This window comes from Podarcis raffonei, chromosome 2 (genome assembly GCF_027172205.1).
Source record: "Podarcis raffonei isolate rPodRaf1 chromosome 2, rPodRaf1.pri, whole genome shotgun sequence".
Classification (NCBI taxonomy): domain Eukaryota; kingdom Metazoa; phylum Chordata; class Lepidosauria; order Squamata; family Lacertidae; genus Podarcis; species Podarcis raffonei.
The window spans coordinates 116,450,233-116,465,367 of record NC_070603.1 but is presented as its reverse complement, the minus strand read 5'-3'; the positions used below and the strand labels follow the sequence as shown (position 1 = coordinate 116,465,367).

Here is a 15,135-nt window from a genome sequence, read left to right as displayed (position 1 = left end):
TGTTGCACAAATAAGTCTCCTTGTGATCAGTATGCAGTCCCTGGTTTCCAAACCCTCTACAGGAAATCTTCCTGAAATACCATTTCATGAAGCTGGGACGATGCCACCCAGCTGCCTGAATGCCTAGCAGCTGGAGGAGGCAGTCCAGTTCCCAGCTCTGCTGGCCTAGGTCATGTGATCACTTAGCTCCAGCAACAGATGCCAGGGCTGGGCTCTGTTATCTTTCCATAACCTCCAACATCTCTCTGATGAAAATAGGGGTGTCCTGTTCCATAATGATAATTTTACTATTTATACCCCACACATCTTATTAGGTTGCCCCAGCCACTCCAGGCAGCTACCAACATATATAAAAACAGAATAAAACATTTTTAAAAATCCCTATACAGGATTACCTTCAGACAACTTGGGGGTCACATAACCCCATACCCTCTGGCATCAAGTCAGAAACTGACGACAGCTTCTGTAAATCAGGGACATCCCTGGAAGACAGTGGCACTTGGAGGGTCTGTCTTTCCCTGCTTTTTCCTTGGCTGTCTCTGGTCTCCTGCCTCCATTCAGCAGAGGAGGGAGCCTTCATACGGAGAAGGATCGGGGCCAACAGGGCATAGTTGGTGCCTTCAGATGACTGCAGTGAAGGGAGAACCATTTGGAGGAACAGAGTGTTGCAATTCTCAGAAAGGGATGGAAGGAGCACGGCCACATCGTGGTCTGGTTCTTCAGGTACTTGTTGTTCAAGTTGTTCCATGGAATTCCTGATCTGGACCTTGTGTGGGAAATGAGTTCTCTCCATCACAAGAATAATTTTTGAAGCTTTACTGCACAAGAGTCTTAAACAGTCTTACAATAAGATGAACATGATAAAGTAGCACTTGCAAACAATGTTCAGTCCTTTATGTAATCCTGTGAACTTTACTCTCTCTGGTCCCAGAGGGAGATCCTAAGCTTCTTCATCATTGCATAACTTATTTGCAACTGCTGCTGCTTCTCCTAGCCATCTCCAACAAGCACCCGCTGACTTCTCAAGTTTAAGCTTCCTTTAAGCTCTGCAGCTTCTGTTTCCAGCGATGAGTTATTAGGAAAGATACCAGCCTCCTCTGATGCTTTTGTCAGAGTGGAACCTCTGAGTGGAACCTCTTGCCCAAAAGGTTGCACTCTTTCTTCTTCTATGTTTGCTTCATATGCCACAATGTTCTCTCTCTTTTTCTCAAATGCTCCAGGCGACCACAAATGAGTGTCTAAAGGGAAACCAAAAGCTCAGAGTTGGGATGGGGGGGGGGCGTGAATATCAGGTTGCCTTGTAGTGCCTGGGAGCCCTGCTATTAGATTTGCATCTCATAAATGTTGTAGAAGCCTTTAGGTTTTTTAGCTGTATATTTAAAAAACAAGGCTCTCATTAGATGTTTCATTCTTTTGTTATTCTGACACTGCATTGTACAGCAGCACGTTTGCACAGTTTTTTTAAAATAGTGATTTTTTAATATGCAAAAAGAATAGAAATGCATTATAAAGGGTTTATTTAGAAGCAGAACAAGCATTTTATTTTATTTTAAATAACAGAGGGATGAGGCCCAATTCTTAGTGCTCATCCCAGGTTAAAGATTAGCAGCCACACCCTCACAAAAAGCTATGAAAGGATTTTGTTAGCGAATGTCAAGGTGAATTCCTACCTTGTATTCCTGGGCTGCCTCTTCCTTGAGAACCACAGTTCTCACTGCGGACGCGGGTGGCGCTGTGGGTAAAACCACAGTGCCTAGGACTTGCCGATCGTATGGTCGGCGGTTCAAATCCCTGCAGCGGGGTGAGCTCCCGTCTTTCAGTCCCAGCTCCTGCCCACCCAGCAGTTCAAAAGCACCCTTAAAGTGCAAGTAGATAAATAGGTACCGCTTTATAGCGGGAAGGTAAACGGCGTTCCGTGTGCTGCTCTGGTGCAGGCTCACCAGAGCAGCTATGTCACACTGGCCACGTGACCCGGAAGTGTCTGCGGACGGCGCCGGCTCCCGGCCTCTAGAGTGAGATGAGCGCACAACCCTAGAGTCTGTCAAGACTGGCCCGTACGGGCAGGGGTACCTTTACCTTTATGCTGCCTATAGCCAGCCCTGGTCAGCAATGTGTCTGCAGCTCTTTGAGCCAGTTGGACTTTCTGAGCACAGAAAGTTCCAGGCAGAAAGTACATGGCAGGCCCATGTAGAGTGTGTTACAGTGACCCCTACACAATGTGGCACCAGACTGCCTCTTTGGGGGGGGTAATTATCTGTTCTAAACACTGCAAAGAGAAGATAGCACCCATTTGCCTCTGTAAAAGCGCTTTCATCTTGACCTGCCATACAGCATAGGTCTTGGGCGTGAGGAGAGGAAAGGGCAGAGTCATCTGGCCAGAATGTAGACAGGCCATGTCTGCTATTACTTAAAGCAAGATAAAGCCTTGGACTCCTTCAGCTACTCTCTCTCCCACTCAGAGCACAATTAACAGGCAAACAGGGATGCTATCTTCTTTCCTTTTGGCAGTCAGCAACACACCTCCATAAATCAAGCAGCAGCAACAGCAACAGCGGCAGCTTGAATACTCTGCTCCAAAACAGCTCTGCTTCTGGGCACCACAAATCAGTCCAGCATGCAGCCTGCGTTCCGCCGTCCAGCAATCAGCAACAGAAACCTCTGGCGACTGGGACGTCTGGTCAGACGACTATAACAACGACTGGGCCCATAACCGATGTCAGCATCGCCCTTGAGCCAGTGCCACCAACTGGACTCATCCACCTCAGCCCCGACTGGGCTAGGCGAGCTGGGTAGCACTTCCAGAGACCACCTTCTGCACAGGAACAGGTCAAAGTGCTGTGGACTCACAGCTTACGAGTTGTGAGCACCGGATTCACTTCCACAAGAAGACAGTGGTCGCACAGCAGAGTATAGCAGAGTATAAACGACTCGGAGAGCAGCTCTGTAGAATATCTTCTTTATTCTATCTACAGCTATAATACACAACTATGTACAGAGCTTAATGAGGTCTAAGCATAAATGAATGCTGAACAGCACTGAGTGCCTGCAGCTGCTCTTAGCAGCAACCTTATCTATACACACGATCTCAAACACTCAGTCTCTCTCTCTCCAACACACTGACTGACTGACTGACTCTTTGATGTGGTGCTGGAGCAGAATATGTAGAGAGCAGAACATCGCCCCTCCTCTCTGGAAAATCACCAGATTCTTGGATATGGGAGGGGTGAAATCTCCTCACTCCTCTTCCATGACACCAAGGGGAGCTCCTCTTCTGGGGCTAAAAGCATTGCTGTGGAGGTTTCATTTTTGTCATGATTGCAAGGGAAGAAGGGAAGGTAAAACCACCCCCACCCCCACCCCCAAACACAAAGAACTGAATGAAAATAGCCCTGTCTGAGCGATTAGCTACTGGAGAGCATAATGTGCGGTTTAGTTGTGATGCTCACCTGCCTCCCTGGATGAGTCTTTTCTTGGGGTCAGGGAGCTGGGGAGCAACATGAAGTTCCCAGCTTACATTTCCTTCTGGTCAGCTATTCCAGCTCTTGTCTCCTCCCCATTTCTTTATGGAGGGGCAAAGGCTATGCACTTTGTATAGACGCAAGAATAACCAACAAAGGAACTCTGCAACCAATCAGAGGGAAACAATGCTGCTGGCACCAATCAAAGGCTGGCCCCCTTCCTCTGCAGTGCGGGGGAGAAGCCAGAAGGGAGGGAGGAGGCGCCGCCATCAGGAAGAGAAAAAGAGAGAGAGAAATGGTGCAGCCCAAACTATATGAATCAGAACCATGAAGCGATTTCTGGACCTTCTGTGGGACGGATCCAGAACCCATTCGGGTCAGAACCAGCCCGTGGCCCTTAGGTTGCTGACCCCTGTCCAGAGACTTCACAGCCATCTTCGCTTCCTAGGAACTCTGGGAACTGTAGTTCTGGGAGGAACCTCTTAGAAGTTTCTGAGCCTCCTCAGCCAACTACAGTTGGACATCCTGAGACTACAATTCCCAGAAAAGCTGGACCAAGGCCTTTAGCCACAGCCCTGACCAAATAACGGACCTTTCTCTTCTCTCCCTCTCCACCTCCCACATTCACAACAAATCAGTCTCCCACTCCTCAGTCCCTTTCACTCATCTCCCCTAGCCCTAATTCTTTCACACATTCCTTTAAAACATTTCTGTGAACTAAGAAACACAAAAAACCCACACCCTCACTGGTCACCTTCCACAGGTCAAAAGCCAATGCAGAAAATATTTAATAAAAACAGCTCTAAACAGGTACACAAGAACACAGAAAAAAGGAGATGAGTTTTAAAAGCAATCTCAAATGAACATTTAACACAGGGACCTTTCATTCAGCTGGAAAATGCTATCAGTAAAAAGGTCTTCAATACATTATGCAAAGTTCAAGTACAGAGCGCCTGGAATGCTGATCTACAAGACAAGGGCAGTCCATCATTTTGGCAGTGAAAGGCGGACCTGAAAACTCAACAGATTCAACACACACCTTGAGCATTGCAGATTCACACTCTCTCCCTGTTTATTTAGCAACAAGTTGCCACTTATTTTGTACATTTAGTATATGTGACCTTCATTACTTTAATACATATATGTGTGTATACAAATTTAAGTACAAACACTAAAACATCATTCCATGCATTTACAACTGATTTCCCCCTTTATGAGTTTCTTGATGTAAGTAGTGAACCCTGAGTGGAAAACTCCATACATTTATATTGTTTCCCTAGTGTGAATTTGCTAATGAATATTAAGGTCTCCACTCCCTCTGAAGCCCTTTCCATATTCAGTACACTTGTAGTTTTCATCATGTGTGAGTTAGCTGATGTCTTCTAAGGAGTTCATTTTTACTGAAGCTATTTCCACATTCAACACATTTAAATGGTTTCTCCTCATGTGAGTTCGTTGATGTATTCTAAGTGCTCCATTCTTACTGAAGCTTTTTCCACATTCCATACATTTAAATGGTTTCTCCCCAGTATGAGTTCGTTGATGTCTTCTAAGTTTCCAACTTTCACTGAAGCTTTTTCCACATTCAATACATTCAAATGGTTTCTCCCCCAAATGAGTTCGTTGATGTATTCTAAGGGTTCCACTTGTACTGAAGCTCTTTCTACATTCAATACATTTAAATGGTTTCTCCCCCGTGTGAGTTCGTTGATGTATTCTAAGTGTTCCACTTTCACTGAAGCTCTTTCCACATTCCATACATTTGAATGGTTTCTCCCCCGTGTGAGTACGTTGATGTCTTCTAAGTGTTCCACTTTCACTGAAGCTCTTTCCACATTCCATACATTTGAATGGTTTCTCGCCTGTGTGAGTTCGTTGATGTATTCTAAGTTTCCCACTTTTACTGAAGCTTTTTCCACATTCAATACATTTAAATGGTTTCTCCCCAGTATGGGTTCGTTGATGCATTCTAAGTTTCCCACCTTCACTGAAGCTCTTTCCACATTCAATACATTTAAATGGTTTCTCCCCAGTATGAGTTCGTTGATGTATTCTAAGGACTACATATTGACTGAAGCTCTTTCCACATTCAATACATTTAAATGGTTTCTCCCCCGTGTGAGTTCGTTGGTGTATTCTAAGTGCTCCATTCCTACTGAAGCTTTTTCCACATTCAATACATTTAAATGGTTTCTCCCCAGTGTGAGTTTGTTGATGTATTCTAAGGGTTCCACTTGTACTGAAGCTCTTCCCACATTCAATACATTTAAATGGTTTCTCCCCAGTGTGAGTTCGTTGATGTATTCTAAGGACTCCATATCGACTGAAGCTCTTTCCACATTCAATACATTTAAATGGTTTCTCCCCCGTGTGAGTTCGTTGGTGTATTCTAAGTGTTCGACTGTCATTGAAGCTCTTTCCACATTCAAAACATTCAAATCCTTTCTCCCTTGTATGAGTTCGTTGATGCATTCTAAGTTTTCCACTTTCACTGAAGCCCTTTCCACATTCCATACATTCAAATAGTTTCTCTCCTTTGTGAGTTTGTTGTTGTATCCTCAGTTTCTTTCTTCTTCCCAATAAATTCACATGTGGCTCCATAGAATTCTGACTTCCATCCTCCTCAACTGTTTGGGAGTCTGGGAGGAAAGAGAATCCTGTTAGACTTTCAAGAAAGACAAAAAGGGAACTGCACACATGTCAATCCCAGTCTGCACCTTCTCTCATTTTAACACCGTCTCCATTCTCCACTGTCCTCTCTAGGTTTCAAAATTTTAGGAATGAATACGAGATAATGGCAAGAGCAACACATGATCACTCCATTCACACTTGATAAAGCACCATCATTTTATAATACAGATCTATGGTGGAATTGGCTTATTAGACACATCTATTTTTACTTTCTGAAGTGAAGAAATGATCTCAGACTAAAGTAACAGTATCTCCCTTGTGAAATAAATAAAACTTAAGTGCTACATGTAACTGTAAAAATATTGCACTATATTGGAACCTCAGAAGAGCCTTCTGGATCACGCAAAGGCCCACCTAGTCCAGCATCCTCTTCTCACAGAGGCCAACCAGATGCCTGTGGGAAACCGGCAAGCAGGACTGGAGCACAAGAGTCTTCTCTGCCTTCGTGTGCTTTCCAGAAACTAGTATTAAGAAGCATTATTGCCTAGAACCACGAGGGCAGAGCAGAGACGTCAGTCTTATCCTTTTTTTCAAGCTATCCAAGTTGCTGGCCATCACTGTCTCCTGTAGGATAGATTCCATAAATGAACTACGCTTCTGTTTTTTCATCTTTGCAGCCCTTAAAAGCTGATAAATGTATTATGGCCTAAGCTTTTGTGGGCTGCAGTCTGACAAAGTGGACTCTTGACCAGGAAAGCTGGTGCCACTATAAACTTCTGAGTCTCTTTGTTGGCTTTGTGTACTTATTTTGAAATTTGCACCAAGGTTGTACCACAGTATCTTCATGAAAGCTTAGGGACGGACAAAATTACAGGGTGCCAGCTCCGTGAATCTCAAGCCTCTCGTGCCTCCGCTGACAGAGCCTGAGAATGCAAGAGATGTGATTCGGTTGGAATGTGAAGCAGGGGAGGAGCAGCCAAGCTGCAGCAGGAGCAAAGAACAAAGAGCAGGAAGAGGGGGTGCTGTGGGGGGGCGGACACAGACCGTTACCTCCAGTTTGAGGTCTGACACAGAGACCCCAGAAATAGCCTGTGCAAATAATCGTAGGCTCGAGAGAATCTGCGAGAAGAGGGGAAAAGAAAGCGAAAGTGGGGGCTTCTTTGCTGGAGGAATCGGCAACTGCAAGCTGGGATGAACAGGCCGAAGACTGAGCTCCACAGTGATTTGTGAGTTTGAGCAATAAACCTGAGATAATTACTACTGGAGTTGTCTCGCGTCTGTGTGGGAGAACCAAGGCATTACACAGGGGCGCTATAAATTATTATCCCACTCACTCACTCTCACAAACAACCCCAGTCTGTAAGATTTACACATTTTGCTTATAATACCAGACACTCTTGGACTTAATATGCCCAATCCTAAGTGTAGAGCCTCCAGCCACAGGAATCGTGTATCATGATAACGGGTCCTTTGTCCCTTAAGCCCACCAAACTGGGGAGGTGCATGCATCATTTGTATTTTGATGCTGGTGGAATGTATCATTGTGACCCTGTCTATAAAAAATAAAAGTAATAGAAACAATTTAAATACATTAATTATAAATAATTTGTTAGGGGACATTCGGCACAGAAACGTGTGTATACCTTTAAGGAGTTTCTGAGATTAATTGGCTGCAGGTGACCGTTGCTATAAAGGAAAAAAGCTGAGTTTTGTAGCCTGCCTGCAGGAATAACACCCACCAGAGTTTGTGTTTATTTGCTTAGTAATAAAGTCTTCGTTTTAGTTTGGGTTTTTATACCTATGTCTCCTGGAGTCACTCTGTCCTCTGCCACCGGCTGGAAATCCCCCTCCAACAGGTTATGGGCCCAGTCCCCAGTCCTGAGTGGGCAGAGACAGAGCGTGGAGCTCAAGGGGGAGCTTCCTATTTTCCAGTAGAGAACTGGGAGAGTCTAATTATATGTCATGGAGTTTACAGATGCAGGCGTTTTTAAAGAAAGAACAATGTTGGACTGTTATTGTTAACCCTCCTGCAAAAGAGGAGGATGAAGAAGTAGATGAAGCAGACCAAAGGCTGGAGGACAAAGCCTATGCCAATTTAATTTTGAGTTTAGAGAAGTCTCAGTTATCTCACGTACGAGACCTTGAAACAGCAAGTGAGATTTGGCAAGCACTGAGAGCAATACATATTAGAGACACTGCTGGCAGCAGGATTACCCTAATGAGAGCTCTGTACCGAGCCAGACTAAGTGAGGGTGAATGTGTTTCAACACACCTTCAAAGAATGCGTGATGTATTTTCACAGTTAAATGAACTTGGGGAACATTTTTCTGAACAGAGAAAGGTTTATATTGTGCTGTCTTCGCTTCCTGAGTCATGGGACAATTTAGTGATGACTCTGGAGGCAATCCCAGAAAGCCAATTAACAATGCATTTCTTAACTGGGCGTTTGCTTGATAAGGAGGAAAGACGCCATGAGAGGAAGGCCACAACCCCTCACCATAACTCCAGAAATGGGAGGCAATCCAGTAAAAGATATGCAACTGATGAGGAGCAGCAACCTAAAGAGGTTGTAGACCACAGAGAGGAAGCAGCTTTCACAGTCAGAAGATGCTATCGTTGTGGGTCAACCAAGCATTTAGTACGTCAGTGCACTGTGTCTGTGGGAGAAAACACAAGAAAAGGGCGGCCTGCGTTTGCTGGGAAGCAAGGAGACAGGAAGAGTCAAGTCCAGTATGTTTCTGCAGCAGTTCAAGGCACCAGTCATGACGTTGGACAAGACTGGATTTTAGACTCGGCAGCGACAAACATTTTTGTTAAGTCTGCACAAACCCTTGTAGAAAAGCAGCCTTGTAAATCTGTAAATGTAGTACTAGCTGATGGAACAGTGCATGAGTCAGCTGGAAAGGGTAGTGTGAATATCAACTGTTTAAGTGCCAAGTTTACCAATGTTTTATGTGTACCAAGTTTAGAAAATAATTTGCTTTCAGTTACAAGTCTTGTTAAGCAGGGATTTAAAGTAACCTTTTCTGGTTCAGGCTGTAAAATAGAGAAAGCTGGAAAAGTGGTTACAGTGTCACTACAAAATGGTTTGTTTGTTTTGAAATACCAGCTAGTGAGCGAGTCTGGGGCATGTGTTAAAGCCTGTAATAGAGCCTTGCATGATGAGTGCCAGCATCTGTGGCATCGTCGTTTGGGGCATGCCAATTTCTGCAGTATTGCAAAAATGCCAGAATTAAGCAAGGAAGTTAAAATGAAAAAATGTTCAGTTTTTCTAGACTGCAATACCTGCAAGGAGTCTAAAAGTAAGCGAGGGTCTTATCCTGAAAGTACTAGAATTAGCAAGAGGCCATTTGCTTTAGTACATTCAGACCTTTGTGGGCCATTTGCAGAGTCTGAAGGAGGAGCAAAGTTTTTTTTTGGGTTCTTGTGGATGATTATAGCCGATATACTTGGGTATACTTGCTAAAACACAAAAGTGAAACTGGTCAACTGATTAAGAATTGGGTCAACTCTATAGAAAGGCAGTTTCCCTACAAAGTTACCCAGTTGCAGAGTGATCGTGGAGGCGAGTTCATGTCTGAAGCCCTCCAGGTCTGGTTGAAAAAGCATGGTATTAGTCACCGTAAATCGTGTCCTTTTTCGCCTGAAGAAAATTCAGTTGCAGAACGCAAGATAAGGTCTTTACAAACAATGCTAGATTCTATGCTATGTGATTCTGGCTTATCCAGGAAGTATTGGGGGGAAGGAATTCTGTGTGCTAACTACATACAGAACAGATTGTTTCATTCTACCATAAACAACACCCCTCATTTTTTGCTTTATGGAAAAAAACCCTTTTTGGACAATGTTAAAAACTTTTGGTTGCTGGGCTTGGGTTCACATTCCAAAAGGACAGAGAAGGAAAGGAGAACCCAAGGCAAAGAGACTTAGGTTTGTTGGCTATCAAAGTTGGTCAAAGGGGTATCGTTTTGCACTAGGGCATGGCAGAGTTGTAATATCAAGACAGGCAGAGTTTTGTGAGCAAGATGGTTGGGTTCATTTACATGGAAATTCAGAAGTTGTTTTATCTTCTGATGATACAGATAAATTTGTGAAATCTGAGGAAGAAAAGCCACAAATTAAAGAAAGTTCTAAAAGTGATAGTGATGAGGATTCAGGGGATGAGGATCCCAGTACACAATCTCCTAAAGCTGAACCAATTTCTCCTGAGCAGGATGAATCAGAAGGGGAAGATAGTTCAGAGGGGGAGAGTGTTCAAGTTAGAAGATCACAAAGAAGCAATAAGGGGGTACCGCCAGAAAGGTTTACTATACAAGAAGTTAAAACTGTTGATGTGAAAAAAGAACCTCGTGATTATGAGGAAGTTTTAAAGTTACCACACCAGGAAATAGTAAGGTGGAAAAATGCAATGAAAGCAGAAATGAAATCTTTAGCAGAACACAATGTGTTTACCATAGAGCCATTGCCAGAAGGAAAAAAGGCAGTGGGCTGTAGATGGGTGTATAAAATAAAACTTTTGGCAGACGGTGGTGTTAAGTATAAAGCCAGGCTGGTAGCACGAGGCTTTACTCAAAGAAAAGGTGAAAGCTTTGATGAAACCTTTTCTCCTACTGCAAGGAGTGAAAGTGTGTGCTTATTGCTAGCTCTTGCAGGACAACGTGGGTTTAAGGTAAATCATTTTGATATTGAAACAGCTAATCTTAACGCAAATCTGCAAGAAGAAATTTTTATGAATCAAGCGCCAGGTTTTGAGGCAGGAGAACAGAATTCTGTATATAGGCTGAACAAAGCAATTTATGGGCTCAAACAGTCAGCTAGAAATTGGAATGAGTGTCTTGATAATGCTTTAAAAAATCTAGGCTTTAAAAGAAGCTTAGCTGATAACTGCTTGTACACTAAAGGAAAGGGTGATAAACAAGAATTATGTTTGTCTTATGTTGATGATTTGCTTTACTCTACAAAAAGTGACAAGCAAGTGGAAAAGTTTGCAGAACAACTAAGAAATGAATTTAAAGTAAGAGATTTGGGTCCAGTAAAAAATTATCTCGGTTTAGAAATTCAAAGAACAAACGATGGAAGGTTTTTGTTGAGTCAAAAAGACAAAATTGGGAATTGCTGTGCGTGACGTGTAAATATGTTCTGTTCTGTTTAAAATACTATTGTTTCTGTTTGAATGAGAGGGGGTGTTAGGGGACATTCGGCACAGAAGCATGTGTGTATACCTTTAAGGAGTTTCTGAGATTAATTGGCTGCAGGTGACCGTTGCTATAAAGGAAAAAAGCTGTGTTTTGTAGCCTGCCTGCAGGAATAACACCCACCAGAGTTTGTGTTTATTTGCTTAGTAATAAAGTCTTTGTTTTAGTTTGGGTTTTTATACCTATGTCTCCTGGAGTCACTCTGTCCTCTGCCACCGGCTGGAAATCCCCCTCCAACATAATTATGTGAAGCATTTCTGTTCCCCTTCACCCATTTTTTAGGATTGGTGTGCAATATCATTATCATCAATTATTCCTGCCGTGGAAATAATATCTAAGATTTCAAAGCCTGGAGGAAGAAAATCTGCCCCCACTACTTTATGAAAGGGATTCAAGAAACAAAGAGCTGCTTTGGAGAAGGCCTCACCCCTTCCTTCTTCCTGTCAGGAACTTCCTTCCATTTGTCTCCTCTCCATCTTTTCCTCTTTCTCCCTCCACCATCCATCTATCCCTGTCCCCATCTCCTCTCCCCTGGAACTCACCAGATTTCTCCAAGGGTCCTGGGAGGGAATGCTCAGAGGTTGTGGGGAGGGATGCGGGAGACAGCCTGACCAGGTCACCTGTCCATCTTCCTCCTTCCATCCTGGCCAGGGTTGCAGGTTCAGTCTCAGCTAGGTTTGCAGGTTCAGCTTCCTGAGGAGCGCAGAATCCAGAGCAAGTTGCAGCTTCCTGGGAGGGAGGGAAGAAGAAGAAGCCAAGGGAGTCTCAGAGCCCCTGCAGGGATTCTCCTGCCCAAGACATTCTGCTGCCCCTGGAGAAGCCCCAATTGGGCACCCCCTTCCCAAGGGACCCCACACATTTTCAAACACCTTTGGCAATTCCTTTCACCTGCCTGTCCCACCTCCCTTCCTAAGGCTGGCATGGTATGCACATTAGTGGACTGAGCGGAGATCCCTTGGAACTTAAGAGTTAATCTTTAAAGGACTGCTCTGAATACATGGGTGGCCCTTGCATGGAGAAGAAGGAAGCCCCTTGCTTGCATCTGGACCCCCTAGGAGAGGCAGTGGATCCGCCCACTGCTCCCTCTGCCCTCGCTGCCTCCTCCTCTGTCCTTCTGCCCTGCAAACACCCTTTGCTCTTGTTCCTTAGGGGAGAGAGGCGGCTGGTGGAAAGAGCCTTCAAACCCATCCGTTTCCTCCTCTGCTCCCCCTCCTGTCCTTTTGGGAAACAGGAGCTTTGGTCAGGAGTAAACAACTTAGATGGCAAGTTTGCAAGATAAGCACTTTAAAGCACTGCTTGCTCCTACTATGGGTGTGTCTGTGTGTGTTTGGACGTAGAGGACAACATACATGTTTACGCCCCGTGATTCCTTAAAGAGGGCAATTCTTTAAAACCGAAGGCCATTTCTACAAAATGGAAGACTTCCGAAGGCAGCCTTTTACAGGGAAATTTTTGCGTGTTTATATATTGTTGGAAGCTACCCAGATGGGCAGAGGCAACCCAGTCAGATAGGCAGGATGAAAGTAATAATAATAATAATAATAATAATAATAATAATAATAATAGTAATAATAATAATAATAATAATAATAATAATAATAATAATAATAATAGCTTCCTAAGCCTGTCCTGGGACATGGGTGGCACTGTGGGTTAAACCACAGAGCCTAGGACTTGCTCAGACGGTCGGCGGTTTGCATCCCTGCGACGGGGTGAGCTCCCGTTGCTCGGTCCCTGCTCCTGCCAACCTAGCAGTTGGAAAGCACATCAAAGTGCAAGTAGATAAATAGGTACCGCTCCGGCAGGAAGGTAGGCAGCGTTTCCGTGCACTGCTCTGGTTCGCAAGAAGCGGCTTAGTCATGCTGGCCACATGACCTGGAAGGTGTACACCGGCACCCTCGGCCAGTAAAGCGAGATGAGCGCAGCAAGCCCAGAGTCGGCCACGACTGGACCTACCGTATTTTTCGCTCTATAACACGCACCTGACCATAACACGCATATCGTTTTTAGAGGAGGAAAACAAGGGAAAAAACATTCTGAATGAAACAGTGGATGTATCATTTTTGTGCTTCATGCTGTGGCCACAGACATGTGATCTGATGGTGAATTTGGGGTGACCCAATGCAAAAATCCTGAGAATTCCTGTGGATCCATGCTTTGTAACCACGTTTTTGCACCATTGCAGCCCCAGGCAACAGTGGGTGCGTGATTTTTCTGGTGCAGGCTGTAGCCATGGACATGCTATGTGATCTGATGGTGAATTTGGGGTGACCGAATGCAAAGATCCTGAGGATCCCTGTGGATCCATGCTTTGTAACCACATTTTTGCACCATTGCAGCCCCAGGCAACAGTGGGTGCGTGATTTTTTTGGTGCAGGCTGTAGCCATGGACATGCTATGTGATCTGATGGTGAATTTGGGGTGACCCAATGCAAAGATCCTGAGGATCCATGTGGATCTATGCTTTGTAACCACATTTTAAATGGGGAGCGAAGGAAAAACAAAGAAGGGACATGAGGTGGTGTGCAGAGAAGCAGCTGGCTAAGAATGCAGGAGAGGGATTTAACGGGAGGGAGAAAAGAAAGGCAAACGTTTCCCCCCACCCCAGCCATTTCTCTCTCTCTCTCTCTCTCTCTCTCTCTCTCTCTCTCCCACCCTCTCTCTCTCTCCCTCTCCCCCAGCAGCACCGGAGCACAGAGAGGAAATAGAAGGAACACAGTCTGCTTTCCTCTCTGCTTGCCTGGAGGGGAGGGGCTTTCCCTGCTCTTTGTTCCGTTTCAGCAAACACAGCAAGGAAACAGAGGAGGGTGGGCAGTAAGACCCTGAGGCAGAATGCAGGAAAGCAGCCACTTCCTCTTTTCAGATTTCCCTTCTCCGTGAAGTGCGATTTGATTTTTGCCTGATTTTTCGGCTCCAGGGACCACACATTCGCTCAATAACACGCACAGACATTTCCCCTTCCTTTTTAGGAGAAAAAATCTGCGTGTTATAGAGGGAAAAATACGGTAATGGTCAGGGGTCCCTTTAGTTTTTAAGCCTGTCCTGATTGGCATGCTGATCACAGACTCTGTCCAAACAACCCCTTTGAATGCAACAGGGCTTCCTATTTTTACTGCTATCAGTGGGAACAGTCAAACCATGAAGCCACTGATCAACCAGAGTTTCCTGTTTTGACCAAGCAGAGTTTGAAGTTAGCTTAATATCCCAGCTTATTCCAAAGCTGGCAGCTGCAGTTTCCTGGTTTGGGCAAAATGGAAAGTTTGTTAGCTATGGCTCATAAGAGATTGCCTGGTTTCATCACAGTTCACCATCAGGGCCGGCCCAATCATGAGGTAAGCTGGGACAATTAGGTCATGAGGCAGATGCAGGGAGAAATGGGACAAGCACATTCCCAGCTCCCCGTTTGCCTTGCTGCCAGTGCAGGACCACACCTGGTAAATTTGTGCAACTACCCATGCAGAGTCCGTCTCTCTTTCCCCTCTCTCACTAAAGGTTGGGTGGGGGTCCTTCCTGGAGTGATGAATTCTGGTTGTGGGGGCCAGGAGACTGCGGTGGCGGCTAGAGTTTTTGGTTTTAATCTTGGGTCAACTTAGGTTTTATCGTAACTTTGCTGCAGCAATGCATTAAAAACTGTTCCTATTTTTAACCCAGATTTTCAGGCTGTGATTCAGTCACCTGAACCTGGCCATTATCCTAATAAATCTTGCAACAACCTTGCAAAATAGGCCAGTGTTATTTAATGCAAGTACACATGGGATCGCTGAGGCTGCAAGACGTGCCAAGAGATTTTTACCTCAGTGGGGAGAAAAGAGCATTTTGGAAATGAAGGCAATTTAGAGGAGGAAAACGAG

The 15,135-nt window shown here is 44.7% G+C and overlaps 1 pseudogene; it reads right to left on the bottom strand.

The window, feature by feature from the left end:
- Positions 1–4,208: 4,208 nt before the first annotated feature.
- The window catches only part of LOC128408778 (zinc finger protein 729-like), a 117,700-nt pseudogene continuing 106,773 nt past the window's right edge, over positions 4,209–15,135 (bottom strand).